This window comes from Onychomys torridus, chromosome X (assembly GCF_903995425.1).
Source record: "Onychomys torridus chromosome X, mOncTor1.1, whole genome shotgun sequence".
Lineage (NCBI taxonomy): Eukaryota > Metazoa > Chordata > Mammalia > Rodentia > Cricetidae > Onychomys > Onychomys torridus.
In genome coordinates, this window is record NC_050466.1 from 131971473 (window position 1) to 131990783 (window position 19311).

The 19311-nt window shown below is 42.9% G+C and overlaps 1 protein-coding gene across 1 annotated transcript in view; it reads right to left on the reverse strand.

Moving 5' to 3' along the window:
• The window catches only part of Shroom2 (shroom family member 2), a 55887-nt gene extending 45433 nt beyond the window's left edge, over positions 1–10454 (reverse strand). Inside the window, exon 1 of the mRNA XM_036174667.1 lies at positions 10345–10454. The gene's annotated coding sequence lies outside the window, so the exon portion shown is untranslated. The remainder of the gene's footprint in view (positions 1–10344) is intronic.
• Positions 10455–19311: the final 8857 nt, after the last annotated feature.

Below are 19311 nucleotides of genomic sequence, written 5' to 3' on the forward strand. Positions count from 1 at the left end.
CCTTTTAAATTACATTTGTGTGTGTGTGTGTGTATGTGTGTGTGTGTGTGTGTGTGTGTGTGTGTGCATACATACCAAAGCAGTGTGGTGGTCAGAGGAAAATGTGTAGGAGCTGCTTCTTTCCTTTCACTGTGTAGATCCTGGGAGTCAAACTGAATCACCAAGCTTGGCAGCAGTAAGTGCCTTTACATACTGAGGTATCTCCCAGGTCTAATTGTTAACATTTTAAACTACATTTTTTAAACTACATTTTTTAAAACTACATTTAAAAAATAGAATATTTTTATTATTTTTTGAGAACTTCTTATGCCCACAATGTATTTTGATCATACTCACCTCCCATTTCCCTACTCTTAACTTCTCCCAGATCTACTTCCACTCCATTCCACCCTTCCAACTTCATGCCAATGGACAGCCTCACATCCATGAATGTTGACCTGGCTGGTTTTGTGTGTCAACTTGACATAAGCTAGAGTCAACAGCGAGGAAGGAGACTCAGTTGAAGAAATTGCCTCCACGAGATTCAGTTGTAAGGCATTTTCTTAATTAATGATTGATGGAGGAGGGCCCAGCCCATTGTGGTTGATGCAATCACTGGGCTGGTTGTCCTGACTTCTTTAAGAAAGCAGGCTGAGCAAGCCATAGGAAGCAAGCCAGTAAGCAGCTCCACTCCATGGCCTCTACATTAGTTCCTGCTTCCAGGTTTCTGCCCTGTTTGAATTCCTGTGCTGATTCAGTTATCAACAACAAGTTTGGAAGTGTAAGCTGAATAAACCCTTTCCTCCCCAACTTGTTTTTTGGTCATGGTGTTTTGTTGCAGCAATAGAAACTCTTAAGACAGATATATAGGCAACACAAATCAGAATTGGTAGGCTATTTAAAAAAAGAAACAAAGGAATTTTTAAAGGAGACCCATTGTGAATTATTTCTAAAGAGAAAGCACTTAGGATATAGAGGTTTATAATCTGGGTTTCCATATACCCACACCTCTTCAAGTAAGGCATAATTACCAGGATTTATAAGATGTTCAAACCCTTTTACAGACTGTGCAGTATTAACAGTGTTAAGATTTTTAAAGTCATCTTGACAAACTGTAAATACATCTGCATTTATTTTTTGGAATAGAGTCTCACTCTACCCGCCCCCCCCCCCCCCAGGCTAGCTTTGAACTCATTACCTTCTTGCCTTCATCTCTCAAGTGCTGGGTTTTAGTTATGTTCTACACACTAAGATCTAAATTTCTTTTTAATCAACATAAAACACCTGTACCCTTAAAAATTCTAGAAATAAAAAAGGAATAGGCAAAGGATATAACTTATGGGTAGAGCATTTGCCCAGCTTGGTCAAGAGATCTCCAGCACTGCCAAAAACAAGAAAAAGAAACTCTGTGGTGGTTTGAATAAAAATGCCCCCCCCCCCATAAACCTATAGGGAGTGGCACTATTAGGAGGTCTGGTCTTTTGGAGGAGGTGTGCCACTGGGGTCAGGCTTTGAGGTCTCAGATGCTCAAGTCATGCCCAGTGTGGCATTCTCTTTCTGCTACCTGTGGATCCAGAAGTAGAACTCTCAGCTCCTCTCCAGGACCATGTCTGCCTGCATGTGGCCATGCTTCCCGCCATGAGGATAATGGACTAAACCTCTGAACTGTATGCCACCTCAATTAAATGTTTTCTGTGTAAGAGTTGCTGTGGTCATGATGTCTCTTCACAGCAATAGAAACCCTAAGACTGAACCAGAGACTGGGGTATTGCTGTGATAGGCCTGACTGTGCTTTTGTCTGGGGGAATGTGGACTTTAGGGTTGTGGATTAGGAAAGCAGTTGAACACTTTAATTGGGGCTTAATGGGCCATCCTAGTAAGAACACAGAAGACTGTGGTGCTGAGGATGATCTGAACTGTGGGAGCCTGGTTCAAGAGGTTTCAGAGGAGAATGTTAATAAGTGGTCTAGAGCTTGTCCTTGTGATATTTTGGTGAAGAATGTGGCTGCTTTTTGCCCTTGTCCAAACAGTTTCCCTGAGACTAAAGTGCAGAGTTTTGGATTAATTCCATTGGCAGAGGAAAATTCAAAACAGCTTAGTATAGACTATGTCATGTGGTTACTAGTGTTCACTCTTATGAAGATCTATAATGAAAAGGAGCAAGCTGGGCAAATAAAAATACAAAATGTACAGTTTGAGGAGAAAAAAGGGCACCAGGAAGTGGAATGGGGCCATGTTCCAGCCCCAGCAAGCAGCAGAATTTGGTTGGCAGCTTCATCCATGTGGTTCTGGCTTTAGAGTTAAGGATAGAAGAAAGGGATTATGGAATCTCTCTCCATGACTAAAGAAAGCTGCATGTGGCAGGGGTGTCCCTGATGGGAGGCCTAGAGAGATCACAGTATGAGCTGTTAAAGTGAAGCCTGAATTGTCTTGGAGACCCCAAGATGTTGGAGATGCCAGAGCTGTGGGATACCTGTCAAGGAAAGCTACAAACAGGGAGCTATCAACAAGAAACAACAGCTGCTAATAACAAGAAAAAAAAACCTGGAAATTTATAACACATGGTATTCTTAAATCTGAATCAAGGTATTTCAGGCAAAGCCTGCTGGCAATGCATACTGTGGTAGCATGTGCAATGAAAAGTATACTTTATTTTGTGTTTAGAACCAAGGCTGCAGCGAAGTCATGAGCTACATACAACATGGGTGAGCACTGCCAGAAACACTTCAGATTCATTACTTGAGTTTTAATACTTTTGGTTCTTGTATGTTCAGAAATCTTTTATTCTTATCAAGCTTTTTGTGACTCACTCACATTCAGTTAGGTGACATAACCCGAGGTTGTGACCCACAGTTTAAGAAGCCGGGATTTAAGGTAAACTCACAAACAAATAACAGTCAAGATGGTCCCCCAAGGTATGTACCTATGAAGCCTATTCAAGGGAAGTCAGGCATTTCAATTCCTGTAGCTGTCTTACTAGATGGTTAAAACTCAACGGGCCTTTGCTTTCCCAAAGATCAGACATAGATCCAATGGTTTCATAGCTCCAATATACAGGTGCTAGCATAAAGAGAAAGTAGCAAAGGAAAAACTCAGTCAAGTTTTCTTGCCTATACTCAAAAGAGGCTGCCTGCATCTAGAGCCTACTTTTCAGTGCTCTGAAAAGAAGCCTGCAGTAGGAAAATGTAGAATGAAAAACGTGGTAATTGATCCAGGATCCTTGCTGGCAACCAGCTGGGTAGCTCATTTGCCCTTTACCTTGCTATTTTCTGAGACAACATTCAATTGTTCCCTAGTTTTATAAGGTATGCTCTATGAGAACCTGTGCTCACATTATTACCACAGTCAAGAATGTTCAATGTACTCCTATATGCTGTTTGTTCTGCAGATTGGAACCACAGAGCCAATATTCACAATTGAGAGATGGAGTATGCTTAAAACTCTAACACAGGGTAATTCTATACCTTTAAGGAAGGAGTTTGACTTCACACATTAACAATAGGAAAGTCAAGACACAGGTACAAAACAGGGTGCCACAGGAGGGCCTTTAGAAGAAACAGTGATCAAAGACCTGGCATTTCACAATATGGTTCTAGAATCAAACAAGAAAGTGTCTCAAGTCAATACTAAACTGAAGAAGCTATGACAAGGAAAAGATAATTGCAAGGGAGCCCATGATGGTGCTGCTAGTGACTCTGCTAATGAGTATTGCTAACTTAATGCTGACTTGGACCCGTACAACATTTCCAATGGGTTCCTGTATCACCTCTGTTCTGTCTGTGTCCTGGATCGGAACACAACAATGAAGCAGCACAGATGGGGGAGAAATCAGAAGGCAGCCAAGTATGGTGACTCAAGTATGTAATCCCAGTACTTGGGAGGCTCGGGCAGGATGATTGCCTCAAGTTCAAAACCAGTGTGATCCATATTGCAAATGAAGACATTGTGATAGTTATCAATGATTGTCAACTTGACAGGATCTAGAATCACCTCAGAAACAGTTCTTTGCGCATGTCTATAAGGGTGTTTCTAGACTAGGTTAATTGAGGTGAGAAGACCCACACCATGTATAGGCAGCACCATCCCATGGACTGAATAAAAGGAGAAAGTAAGCTAAGCATCAGCATTCATTTCTCCTGATGCCTGATTATGGATTCAAAGTGAGCAGTTGCCTCACACTATTGCTGTCATGACTTCACCACTATGGAGGACAGTACCCTCTAACTATGAGCCAAAATACACCCTTCTTTAAGTTGCTTTGTCAAGTATTTTGTCACAGCAATAAGAAGAGAAAATAATAATAGGCATAAAAACAAATTCTGCCTCAATGTGGGCATGCTATTAATCCCAGCACTCAGAAGGCAGAGGCAGGCAGATTTTGGTGAGTTTCAGTCCAGCCTGGTCTGCATAATGAGTTCCAGGACGGCCAAGGCTATATGGAGAGACTCTGTCTCAAAAACAAACAAACAAACAAACAAAAAAATCAACCAACCAACAAACCAACCAACCAACCAACCAACCAACCAACCAACCAACCAGTCTTGTGCCTCTGTCTTTTTCTGGCAGCAGCTATTTTTCATTTCTAGGATAATGGTCCTGTGTTTGTATATACAGAAAGAATGCTTCGGTTCAGGACTCTACCTGGCCTTGTGAAATAGAAAGCTCTGCCCACATCACTGTCCACTTCCCACTCCCAATCCTTCTACTTCCAAGCTCAAGTTTCACCTTGCTTAGCCTGACCCACCCAGCACTGGATGCATAATTATCTAACATAGTCCTTTAGAAAGGCAGGCTGCAATTGCTGGACAGCTAATTGAAGGCCAGAGACAATTAACATCTGCCCTAAAGCCATGAACATAGGGTAGAGCTCTCTGGTAATCAATCTCTCTTCCTTCCGAAATCCACTTGGCAGAAGCTGGTTTTCTAAAGAGGAAATTGGTCTTCACTATAGTTTCTACATACCAAGTTTTCTCTCAGAGAAAACACCCAAGTGGTGTCTACTGGATTTGTTTTGCTGGTTAATGTACTTTATATTAGAGCAAGATTTCTCTAACACAGTCTCCTCCACAAGCATTCAGTTTTGTAGCTCTACTGGGAGTAAGAACACACTCTTGTGCTTTCCTTCCCCTCATCCCAATAAAATACAATCTTGAGGTCAGTGGCAGCCCAGTTGTGGTAGTCAACCCCATATCTCCTCTCAGCCCCAATTCCTAGAGTGTCCCAGGACATAATATCTTTATAGAAGAAGCTCAAATGTGAGAAGCAACAATCAAAAGTAGTATACATTAATTTTCTTACAGGGTTTAAAGTATGATTGTGGAAAACAAGTCAGTTTCATGATTTCTTCTGAGATAGTTATGTCTTCTTATCTCTGGATCAAGTGCAGACAGTAAAGCCCACTTGACTTACTAGCATTTAACTAAAATCTTTAGCAAAATTGCAACACAGAGCATGTACTACCATGGAATGTTGATCAAGGACTCAAGGAAGGTTGATCAGAAAACTATCTACTCATCCACCAACCAAATCACCCATCTACCCATCTATCTTCCATCTGTTTGTCTACTCATTCATCCATCTATCATCCACGCACACAACTGTTCATCTATCTATCCATCCTACTATAGAGCCCTCATTTATCCACCCATCTATCCATTCATCCATCCATCCACTCAATTTTCCATCCACCTATCTACTCATTTATCCATCCAAACAACCACTTATCTAATGGAGAGACTGGGTTAGACAAATTCTCTGGCAGGCCGTCATATAGGGAGAGATGCCATGGCTAGGTGCTAAAGACGGTGAGCTTCCAAGATAGCTTGCTTCTTCCTCACCTGACCTGAGACAAAAGCCTGACAGCTTAAGGCCTTGTGGGCTTTTTCTCCTGCTGATGGACTGGCTCAACAAGTTCAGGCAGGATAAAGACATGTTACACAACAGTTATAGGCCAATCATCCATCCTACCTTTATTCAAACTGACCAATCCTAAATCAGGGGAAGAAAATTCTTCAAAGACTTTAAAAATACTCAGCCATTGAGAACAGACTGGATTTTGGGTTTCCTGAATTCCAACTAGGTAGGCTTTAGAGAGGGTTGTTTTCTCTATGTGTCTGTTGTGTATATGTATGTGTACACACACACACACACACACACACACACACACACACACACACACACACACACACATATATTTCCTCACCCCCAATAAATGCATTTCAACTGCTGATTCTGTCTGTGCTTATTTGTGGTGGTGAAGATTTCTCCACTACTACCTATAATGTTCAAGATTTTTCTTGCCTTTTACTTATTTAACCAGAGGAGAAAATGAACCTGATTAAAAAGCCCTAGACTATATAATAATGCCATACCCATCCATAATCAACTCATTCATTCGTCTATCTATCTGCTCACTCATCCATCCAAGTACCCATCCATTCACCTACCCATCTTTACATTCATCTACCCAAGGATTGGTTTATTTGTCTGTTTCTTCACCCATCTATCTATTCACTAGTCCACTTATCCACCAACCACTTATTTGGCACATAATCTATGTAGGAATTATGTATGATAAACAGCAGTAAAAAAATTAAAATCCTGTTCTTCTGAACTGTCCAGCAGGAATGAGGAGGGGGAGTGAGTCCAGATAACATGACAATGGTGTGGAAATACATCCATGATATTGAATCCAAAAGTCTTCATTCCTGCCCCCCAATATCCCAATCTGCAGGGGACATCACTGTTCACAGTATAATGGGCATCTACTTTGGGTGTTAGGAAAGACTAATTTTGGTGTCACAAAAAGGAACATATGAACAAAGCGAAAGTAACTCAGCATGGCAATTTCTTTTTGCAAAAAGGGCATGTTATGCCCCAGGATAAAGCTAGTGAATAGCAGCACACATGGTCTAGATGACCTCTGTCTTTTATCGCTAACACAACAGGGAGGTTGCTTGTTCCTCACTGGCGGAGGTTCCAACCTTACTGTCTATTGATTGGCTAATTTAGAAAAGTAGCATGAAAAGGGAAAATAGAGAGATTAGCAAATAGGTAGAATTAGCAATATTTAGCAATTTAAGCATTTTAGGAATTTCAGGAAGCCAATTACACCTGAGGTTTATACAGTTATATAGTGCTCTGAAGCCCTATCCTCACCCCAATAACCACACATAAGACTCCTTTCTTACTCTTCATTGTCAGTGCTTTCCCATCACTTGTGCATGAGAGAAAGCTGACATGGGAACAGAACCCACTAGTATAAAGGTATATAGAAAAAGCAGGGCATCTTTCCTAGTATTAGAAACTGAATTGAGACCTCCTCTGAGATTAATGTGTTTAAGCCCTATCTTCAGTATCTCAGAATATAACTATGTAGCCAAACAAGACATTTAAAGTGGTGGTTAAGAAGAAATGAGGTCACTAGGATGACTCAAAATTTATCTGTCTGGTGTCCTTGTAAGAACTGGAAATTAGGAAACAGGCACATAATGCAAGTAAATGAGGACACAGTGAGGAGATGGGCATCTACCTACAAGTTAAGGAGAAAGGCATTGGGAGGAAGGAATCAGTCCTTCCTTTGATCTTGCTAGATCTTTCAGCCTCCAAGCCTGGAAAGGGATTAATGCTTACTACTTAAGCTATCTAGGATATAGGACATTAAAAAAAGTCTCTATTTCATTTCTATTTGTACACACACACACACACACACACACACACACACACACACACACTCAGAGGACAAGTTATGGGAGTTTGTTCTCTCCTTTCACTATATGTATTCCAAGGATGAAACTCAGGTCTGCAGGCATGGTGGCAGGAGCCTTACCAGCTGAATCATCTCACCAGCCTCTGTGAGACCATTTTTTAATGATAACCATTGAGAAATCAGATATTGAGCATTTATGGGACTCCCAAATCAGTCATGGAATGCATTTGCAAGAAACAGATCCTACTGGTTCTAATAAGCTTGAGGATTCAGCATGAAATCTCTGAGAGCAGTTGGAACCTCTAGGAAAATATCTTCAGAAGAGGGAAGGCAGGAGGGAACAAATGAGATGGGCTGCTCAGGACCAGATGTGATGGAGGGGAGAAAATGTCACTGTATCTGTTAACCTGTGGTCAGGCTACCCAGCTACCATGTATTTCCCTCTTAATCCAGCAGACTCCAATGGTTTCTGATGTTCCATGTACCTTTATGTTTGTTTGTTTCTTTATTCTGAGATAAGGTATTGCGCTATATCCTAGGGGTGGTCTTGAATTTATGAGCTCCCTCCTTAGCCTCCTGAGTGCTGGGATTATAGACATATGCCACAATGTTCAGCTCCCACATAATTAAAAAAAGATTTACAATTATGTACTTTCCTTTCAACTACAAATACTTGTAATTGTTTCCCTACTACATGGTAATGTCCTACAGGATCTTATACTTCACACATACACAAAAAAGATATTACTAGCAGGATGTGATTATCTCACCCCTGTTATCCCAGAAAGTATTAGGTAGGAGGATCAGCAGAGGTTTGATGCCAACTGGTGCTACACACTGAGTTTCTGGGTGGGAAGTGACACCATATCTCAAAAAGTAAGAAAAATTTAAAATTTAAAAAATAAGTTACTTCTATTTGATTTTGGTGAACAACCAGCAAATAATAATTCCTATGACAACATTTTTGTGTTATCACAACAGAATGCAATAAAACACTTTATTTCCAAGTATCAAATAGCAGATTAACAATTAATTTCTCATAGAGACATGTTTTTGTTACTTTAAACCTGTGTAAGGACACTAGGTATCTTTATACCTTTGCATTATAGACTGTATTATTTTTACTAGTCTTTAATTTCTCAAGCATATTATTTCTTGTTGATCCTCCAGAAACTTATAAATTCCAAAGTTTCAATGGCCTTGCCATTCTTCAAAACACACACCACACACACACACACACACACACACACACACACACACACACACACACACAATGCAATTCTGAAAATTGCTGGGTTTATAACTCAAAAGCAGACTGCTTCTGGAACTAATTTCTTCAGAGTAGTTAAGCAGTCAGCTGAAAGACGCAGCCATGATAAATAAAGCAGAGGGCCCCTCCTCCCTTTTCCCTATTCCTGTGAGCTCTGACAGAGACGTTGACACACATAATCACATGTGCACATACACCACATGCATATTATAGCTGTCCATGGTGACATTCTCTATACATAGCATCTTGTTGCACCCCCTACCCTGCACAGCTGGTGCTCAGCACGTGACTGACTCAGAACCCAGGAATAAAGCTCTAATTGTCCTCTTCAGACACTGCTAAATTCTGTAGGCGGATTATTCAGCAGCCTTTCTTACCCATGGGTGCATCAGTTTAGCTATGCAGACTGTTAAGTAATTGCAGGGATTTCTGAGGTAGGCACACAGTCAATCTGGTCACCTTAAAGCCACATAAACATGTGACACTTCTGAATAGGGATAACAACAGTTAGTGTAAAAACATGTGAAACAAGACACCATTACATAAAGTTTTTGAAAGCAAACATCTAAATTTCTGCAATGGAACCCTGAGTTTTGACGTCAGTGTTTCATTTGCATATTATGCTAGCCACATATGATGTATGAGACATTAGGAAAACCTTCACTCAAGAAAAACTGGTGCATGCTGATTTCCATCCTTCCACTGGCCCTCGTAACGCAGGATTGTACTACATCTGCAGATACACACTCTTCACTTTCCCCTTCCTCAGGAAGGGCAAGATTACACTGTATACACATCTAATTGAATCCATCCTCTGCACAGCTTAATAGTTACATGCTCCCCCCTACACAACAATCTGGAATTGATTGTTGCAGGCAACACAGTAAGAGCACAGATCTTGCGCCTCTCTGTCTCTCTGTCTCTGTCTCTGTCTCTCTCTCTCTTTCTTTCGGGAGTCAAGTGACTTCCATTTTAAAGCTTCAAGTTAATTCATTAAATAAACCCAATTTAATCCTTTCTGACAATTCTGAGACTATAGTCTACAAATCCAACTGTGTGCCAGATAGTAAAAGTATCTCTTCAGTTAAATACTTCGTTTAAGGATGTTAAACTGGACATTTATTTTGTCTACATAAAGCATTTCACTATAAGAAAAACAAAACAGTCATTTTAAGATCACTAAAGGCCATTACTGCACTGCTTCTCTGGGCAGGGCTGCAGAATTCACAGGCTCTCTCTCCTTCTAACTCTAAGATTTCAGTGATGGTGAAAATCACACTCACTTGTCAAAACTCAGATTTGTCCTATTAATCTAGCATTCACCTCCCATAAATATGTTCACCCACAACACAACTTTCCAGCAACCCCAAATCCACAATTTACCCACCTTGGAGCAGAGCATCCCTCCTCAGCCTGCAGTGTACACTGAAGTGCTTCTTTGTGCCCACCAGAGTCCTCTGCCTCCCTGTTTGGCTCAACAGGCACTTCCTGTGAAGAGCAACACCATGAGACATGGAGTCATCAAGCTGCCTGCATGCCTGAGACGGCTGTTATTATGAAACCCTTCATTTGTGGGTTTGCTTTGTGTGCCTGTCCCACAATGCCTGTGGCAAGGCCTGTTGTCTCAGACTCGAGACCTGGTCACAGGACATGGCAGTTCATCTCCATAAGGCACTTTATTGAGAACAACTGACCTAGGACCCCTGCATCCACTTCAGTTCTAAGCAAGAAACAGAACTCCTATGTGAGGGCTGTTACCATGTGACACATTTGGCTAAAAGAAACACAATAAAAGACAGCTGGCCACAAATCATTACTGCGAAACCTCACATTCTAGGACTTGTGGGGGCTGGGATTCTTATTCCTGACTGAGAAGGCATGGAGTTGTTAGAGATTACACTGAACTGTGTGTAGATAAGTCAGAGTGTAGCAACAGCAGAAACAAGCTCTCCCCAGGTCTGCAGGGAGTTTCAGTACCAAATGCCAAAAAGCAAACAAGCAACTATCTTTCCATGTACAACATAGTGGGTATCTTCTAAGAAAACTACTAGTAGTTTTTTTTTTTTAATATAAGAAAACGAGACTGTTAGTATTGCAACATTTACCTCCACAGAGCAGATACACAGAAAAAGCACACAGAGGGACAGGGAAAGAAGAGAAAGACAGGGAAAGTGACTGACAGTGGACACTAAATTACTGATAAGAATATATAGTGTTTTAGAGAACTCAACATTAATTCAAATTTCAAAACTGTCACCTGAAAATAGTGCAGGAGGGCCTGGGTATGGTGGTACACACCTGCAATTCTATCACTTGGGAAGTGGAAGCCAGAGGATTACAAGTTTGAGGCCAGCCTGGTCTATAGAGTGAGTTCCGGTTAGCCTGAATTATATAGTGAAACCCTGTTTCAAAAACCAAAAACAGAAAATAAAAACGACAAAAAATAGCTGGAAAACAGCTGAGGGCATAGTTCAAGTAAGATGATAATAACAATAAGGCCCTAGGTTCTAATCCCAGCACTACGGAAGGGGAGAGTGCATTAGTTTAATGCATCAATGAATACATTTTACCAGAGTAATTCTATAATCTTAACTACTCAGGAAGCTGAGGCGAGAGGACCACAAATTCCAAGTTTGTCTGAACTACAGTGATCCTGCTTCAAAAAAGAAAAAAAAAAAAAAAGGTAAAAAGAGTGAGTATCGCTCCATGGTAGACTGTTTGTCTAGAATATGCAAAGTTCAACCCTAGGTACTGGCTGTGGGGGGTGGGGTGGGAGGTGAGAGAGAGAATATATAGAGAAAAAATAAATAGCAAAGGACATCAATTTTTAAATTTGATTATTTTTAATGCCACCCCACATCAATATTTAAAAACTGGCTAGGTGGAGTAGGCTGGAGAAATGGTTCAGCAGAGTCCTTGCTGCTCTTGGAGAGGACCCACATTGGGCAGTTTACAATCTCCTGTAATTCCAGCTCCAAGAGATTCATCTGGCCTCCATGGGCACTAGCATACATGTGGCATGCACACATACATATACATGAAAATAAAATCTTTAAAGAAATGGCTAGTTTATGTTAAGCCTTTAAACAAAGCACCCACTTTCACTTCATTAGATAAAGTGAATGCTTCCTATAGTCTCCCCAAAAGCACCCAGAGTTCTTTGCTTAGCATGAGAAGAGAGACAAGCTACTTAATTAAAAGATAGTGAAGTGAAAGTTAGGAAGAGGGAGCTGGGGATGAAAGAGCTGTTTGCACAAATGTGGCACTTAAATGACAGTGCTGGAAGCAATTTCGTTCCCTTATCTTTCAAACTAGAAATAATACTCTTGCACCTTAGTGAGCCATCATATATGCTGGGTGTGTCCTAAGTGTCTGTCTTAAGGCAGTGCTCAGTGCAAGCGAGGTCATAGCTTATGATACACTGCTTACCTGTGAGTAGTGATCTGTGGACGGTGATGACCGGGACCGTTCATGAATGTACTGTGGTCTCTGCTGCTGATCCAGACCAGCATCCAGAATATCATCTGCTGAATGGTACCGCCCAGAACTCCTGGCTTCCAGAGGTTTCCTCTGTTCCTTCCAAGATGCCTGATACTCTGCGAAGGTTCCAAGCCTTCTGGGTGGGTTCAATTTCTCAGAGGCCTTTTCTACTTTTCTGTCATCACCGAGGATCTCTCCACAGGCCTGTGACCTCTTCTGAAACCAGGACTCTGTACTCTCACACTCATGGCCCCCTGTCTGTGGCCTCTCAGCCTTCTCTCTTGAGAGCCCACAGACAGCTTGCCTGTGGCTTGGCCTCTGGAGAAGAGATTTGCTTGTTTCCTCGAAAAACTTCCATCTGTCAGCAAATGTACCCACAGTATCCTCAGGTGTCCTGACATTAGGACGAGGACTGTGGTCCCCTGACAGACCCACTTCATTCATTTTCTCTGGCTCAGAATAGGACTTCAGTTTCTGTTCTGCTGTGAACCGTTTCCGGCCTCCAATTCGAAGAATGTGAGACACACCACCTCCAGAAGTGGGTGGCTTGGCCAGACCTGCCTCACAGAGGCGGGGGACAGAGTCTGACTCCCCAGGGAAAGAAGATAAAGAAGATGCAGCAGTATGGTCACAAGTCCTGTGTTCTGATTGTCCCGAATACTGATCTGCTGGGGTGGGATCTAAATCACGGCGCTGGAAGGAGGTGGCCTTCAGGACTCGTGTCTGGACCTCCTTCAGGTGCTCTTTATAGGTGCTGGGGAAGGAACCTTCTGGGACAGCCCCCACATCAGCTCTCCAGTCTCCAGCACAGTCTTCAGCCTCACTGTCTCCAGCCAGTGTCACAGTACTCTTGCTCTTCTGTAGCTTTGCTCTGCGCATCTGGATCTCATTCCTCAGTGTTGTGGCAAAACGGTCACTCCTTCGTATGGGTTTACCCATCTGGGCATCAAGAAGTGGTGGCTTCTCATTTCCACAATCCTTACTGTTCTCAGGTCTCCATGTGCCATCTTGGGTCAGAGAGTGCAGCATGGGTGTCCTTTGACGAGAAATTTTCCCACTCTCTCCATCCACCAACTTGAAATCATCATCAGAACACTGTAGTCCAGCTTTCACAGTGTGGCTGGCTTTAGGGGGCTCTTGGATTTCTGAGCAGCAGCCTTCAATCCCTGCATACAGCTGTTGATATCCCTCTCTTTCATGAGAGGCCAGGGTCTCCTCATGCTGTTGTAGGTAGCACCTCTGGCCCATTGGGCGCAAGAGAGGATATTCAAGGTCCACAGGAGTTGTGTCTGAATGCCAATAGTCACCTCGGGGTATCACAACCTGGGCATTCCCCTGCACAGGCTGCCTGTGAGGCACAGAAAAATGGTGGCTCTGCCCTCTGTCATCCAACTTCTGGTTGGTAGAACCAGACCACCTCACCTGAGCAGGGCTGTCATCCTGGGATGGAGTCATATGAGGCAGCTCCCTTGGTGATGAGGGGACCCTTGGGCTTTCATCACTGCACTGCCGTGGGTGGTGGCTGCCATGGTAAGACTTCAGGAAGCGCACATCTGTGCTGGACAGGGAGAAGTGGTGCTTGCCTGGAGCCCCTGAGGGCCCACCTGCTCTATCATGAGAGGATAGCCAACGGCAATCCAGGTGGCCTTCTTGCTGGTAACCCAAACTTCCTATTTCTTTGCCACTGCTTGGGTGTGCCAGCCTCCACTGTCGATCAGTAGTTTCCAGTCTGCGGTCCCCCCGGGGTTGCACTTGGGGCAGTGTGGTAAAGTGCTGCATACTGGCCAAGTCTGAAAATGGAGGGCCCCGTGCCTTTTCATGGCCCCTGGCTGCCACAGCAAAGCTATCACTGCGCAAAGGCGGTCCAAGAGGGGGAGGAGAAGAAGGAGTTTTTTTCTTGTCAGGGATATACCAAACCGGCCCAAAATTGGATCTTCCAGAAGTGGTTGTTTTGGGCTCAACATTATCCTCTGGTCTTGGGCTTTTACTGCTGTTACCAAGAACCCTGGGTGTGAAACATGGCCTGTCCTGTAGTCCCTGAGGATCACTTGCAGACTGGCTTTGCCGGCTGTTGCCTGGTCTGGAGGCCTCCCAGAGGCCAACTTTGTAGAGAATGTTCTCAGTGGAAGAGGCATCAGCCTTGGGCAAAGTATGGTCAGGGGTGCTGGAACAGGTAGAAAAGGAGCCATAGGCTGAATCTCGCTTGCTGTGGCCACCCAGGTGGTCAATGCTGCTGTTGGACTTGGCAGATGACAGGTGTCCAGATGGGTAGAGCTGGGAGCTATGGTCCAGGCTGTCTATGCTGCCCACAGAGCTGAAGTGGTCAGAAGTGCGCTGTAGGCTTGTGTGCTCCCACGAGCCAGACAAATCATGGGAGGAAGAACTTCAACAAGAAAAAGCACAGCAAAAGGTTTGCAAATAGCAAGATCTGAGGAAAACAGCATTATAAGTGTAGTTGGTCCTCCACTGAGGGGAACGGGGATACTCAACAGTAACTGATTGGGAATTGGGAGGGGAGGTATTTCTGAGGGCACACTGAAAAGACTATTAACCTCCCGACTGCCTTTTAAAGATCCTTTTCAAAGCTAACCACATTTTCTCAACCTAATGCCCACGTTGATGCAGGCAGTGCCTGAATTAACATCTATGGTCCTTCATTGGTTAAAAGCAGGGACTGGAAAATGACAGCTCATGAACTAAGAATGGTTCTTAGCTTTTTAAAAAGTTTTAAAATTTATATTTTTATTATTGTGTGTGCATGTATACATGATGTGTGTGTGCATGCAGGCCTGTGTCATGCCATGTGTGTAGAGGTCAGAGAACAACATTTGTGGAACTGGTTCTTTCTTTCTGCCTTTCTGTGAGTTCCAGGGATTGAGCTCAAGTCATCTTGCACTGCAAGACTTTTACCCACTGAGTCATCTCACAAAATAATTAAACAGGCTCATAACATCCAGTGAGATTGAAACAACAATTAAAAGTCTTCCAACTTAGCTAGGCATGGTAGGACACACCTTTAATCTCAGCACTTAGAAGGCAGAGGTAGGAGTACCTCTGTGAGTTTAAAGCCAGCCTATGTAGTGTCCTGTCTTAAAACACACACACACACACACACACACACACACACACACACACACGCACACGCACACACACACACACACACACACACACACCCAACTTATAAAAGCCCAGGGCCAGATGGATTCAGTGTAGAATTCTATCAAACTGTCAAAGAAGTAACATCAATATTCCTCAAATATTCCATAAAATATTAAAGCAAGGACATTTCTAAATTCTTTTTATGAAGTAAATATCATCCTGATACTAAAACTGGACAGACCCAACAAAAAAGAAAACTATTTCTGAAAGAACATGAATACAAAAGTTCTGAATAAAATACTTGCAAACCAAATTAAAAAACACAGCAAAAAGATTATCCACCATTACCAAGTTGCCTTTATCCCAAAGATGCAGGGATAGTTCAACATGTATAAATTAATAAACACAATCTATAATGGACTAAACCTCTGAAACTTTAAGCCATTCCACACACCAAAAGATGGTGGTGGCTGACCACAAAGGGGTGCTATGGAAACCCACCCTGCTAGATTCAGAACTACCAACTCTTTGATGTCCCACTTGACAGTCCCAAAGGGACTCTTTAAGAAATACCCACAAGAGAAAACAAGGTTGTTCATCCTTTGTCTAGCCATTTAATTTTGTTTTCTATTATTTCTGTGTTTAATAAAATTTTCAGTTCTAACCCTAATTGAACATAGGTAGCCTTGACTATTCTGAAATCAAGACACTCATGGAAATTTCTGAGTTATTGCTACAGTTATTCAGATCACACATGTTGTCTCATCTCAGGGAACGACTACCTACCTAGCCTGGTGTTGGCTCTTCCAGGAAGGGGAACCACTGGTGCTCAAAAACAATGAGGCTGCTGGCTCAGAGTGGGTATCGAAGAACTTGGTGGCATGCCAGGAGTGAGGCCTCCAACTCGGATCACTTTTCCTGGAAAAGAATGCAGAAATTGAGGGACTTCACATACTAGATACCTTCCCATCTGAGACATCAGCAGGAACCCAACAAAGGAAACTAGTGGCATCTGCTGGCACCTAATACACAGCATGGCTCACAGCTACTTTCCATTGTATATAGGCATGCACATTTTTTCAGATGGTTGTTAATGACCAAATTGTCATGATGTAGATGGGATATCATAGGCTCTAAGGCAGCCCTTAATCTTTTTAATTTATTCTTCCATAAATAGACAAGATTATTGTTTTGTCAGTTGGAAATTTTTAAGCGTTTGAGACAATATCTAATATACCCCAGGCTAGCCTTGATATCTGATCTTCCTGCCTCTATCTCCTGAGTCTTCAGGTGTACTTCCATGTACAGTTTTATGCAGTGCTGGGGATGGAACCCAGAGTTTTATACATACCAGGCAAGTACTCTACCAACTGAGCTATATCCCTAGCTCTTATTTTGTTTTGTTGTTATTGCTCTTTGTGTTTTTTTAAAGACAGGGTATATGTATGAGGCCTTGGGACTGATCTCCAGTACCCCCACAACAACAACAACAAAACATCTTCAGGGGAATGCCACAAACATGAAGACCCATCTTTTCAACTCCAAAGTCACTGCATGAAGGTACCTTTACTTCTCAGTGCTCCAGTTTAAGACAGAAATAACCTCACAGTAGATAGTTTTTGAACCAGTAAACAATGGAAAAAGAATCCACTGAATACCTTTAGGTAAATAATAGACTAGACATTTTCTCCCACAGACAAAAATATTAAAGAATGCTATATTATATTATAAAGAATATATTTTTGGCTTGGTCTGGCCCCTGTGGGCTAAGGCAGCCTGGAAAATAACACCCAAGTGTGTGCTGAGGGGCTATGACCATGGCCTGGGTTGCCACTGAGGGCCATTCAGATGTCCCTGATCTGGGCTGCAACCTGAGGCCATGGGGATGTCCAGGACTGGGCTGCCACCAAGAGTCATATATGGGTCCATGGTCCTATTGCAGCCAGGGAATGTGTTGATGTTTGTGGCCAGTGTTGCTACCAAAGGCCAAGTGTATGTCCGTGGTCTGAGATTTACTTGCAAATGTTCATTGCAATGAGTCATTGGACTGGTTCAAGGCCTCTGGCTTCTGCTACACTATCAATACTAGATCCTCACAGGACACCTCTTAGGTATCCTGTTATTGCCCTGTGTCATGGAGATTCTGCAGCTTTAGTTCTGCAGGACCAGCCCCTTTAGGGGCTCCAGCAGGTCTTAATTGGAGCAGATGTTGAGGTGGACCAACTCAAAGCCCTGGATCTGGGTCTAGGTGGTAGCTGAGTTGTTCAGACTGCCCTCTCCCCTGCACCCATGTCACCAGGGCAGCTCTTCTGCTTTACTAAAGTGAGGGGTCAGGTGAGCTCTCCTACCTGTGGCAACTGGCAAGGGGTGGGATCGGCTCTTCTGTGCTTATGCTGTAGGGGCTAGCTCTCTGTCACCCATACCACCAGAGCTATGCCACCAGGGCTAGCTCTCCAGCACAGCCCCTGGGAGGGATGTAACTAGTTCACCCAAGTGCCGGCGAGGGGCAGGGCTATCTCTCCTGTGCTCATTCCCTTAGGGCCATCTCACCCATGCCCATGCCACCAGGACCAGCTCTACTGTGCTGCCCAGATGAGGTATGGAGCCCTGTCTTCCAAGTGCTATAGCCAGTGAGGGGCAGAACCAGCTCACCAGCTCTCTAATCTTCAGGGTCAGCTCTTCTGCCTGCTGTGGGGTGGGGGAGACATTTCTCTGGCACCCAAGCTCACATGGGACAGGTCCAGCTTTCCTGAGTGCCTCAGCCAGTGAATGGCTACATAGTAAATAAAGTTCCCAGCAGGCCTGAGTTCACTGTTTAAACCTCCCCTTTCCTTCCTTCCTTTTAACAAATGGGAAGAAATAACATTCTAGGGAATTTGCATATAGCTATAGGAAGCCTGTAACTTCTTCCTGGCTGACTTAGAATGCTTTACCTGAAGAAAGCCATGTAAGAGTCATTAGTGAGCATGTCAGCATCAGAGCCTGATGCTATGGAAGAGGGTTCTCCACAGAACCTAGGAGTGTGTTTATGTGAAAGGTAGCTAGGAGAAGTTGTCCAAGGCTAGAGGGAATAGACTAAGAAAAGTGAAACAAAATGCACCTCTTGGCTCATATCTTTCAGAAGTATATATGAATAATGGACTATGCTCTGTGAAAAACAGTCTAGAAGGTCCTTAAAAGGACAATACATAGGGCTAGCAAAATGGCTCCACTGGAAAAAGGCACTTGCCACACAAGCCTGAGAACCTGAGTTTGACCCCTAAAACTCACATAAAGATTGAAGGAAAATACTGACTTTACAGAGTTGTCCTCTGGCCTCCACAACCACAGAGTGACACATACACATCATGCACAAAAACACACACATCGATATTTAAAAGACAACACACAGTCAGATGTGACAATTACAATATATAGTCAGCAGTTGACTGGGACTCTTTTAAGAAAACAAATAATGACAAACAGTAAAAAGGGGTAAATGAAGATTGCAAGAACAGTGGGGATTTCAAGAAGACAAGTTTTTCATGCTTACTGGGGCTATTTTTTTTTAAAAAAAAAAGATAAATGAAGATATACAGAAAAAAAGGAGTTATAATCCTATATGCAATCACCGAAGGTTCCAACACCTACCAGGGGCAGTGAAATTTTCCTAAAATGCATGTGATCATTTTCAAACCCTTTCAATTTTCTGGTACGCCCTGAACACATTTGGGGATCAAATGCATCAGGCTAGTTAGCACTTCAGATGCTGGGAAACAACTATGGTTGTATTAAT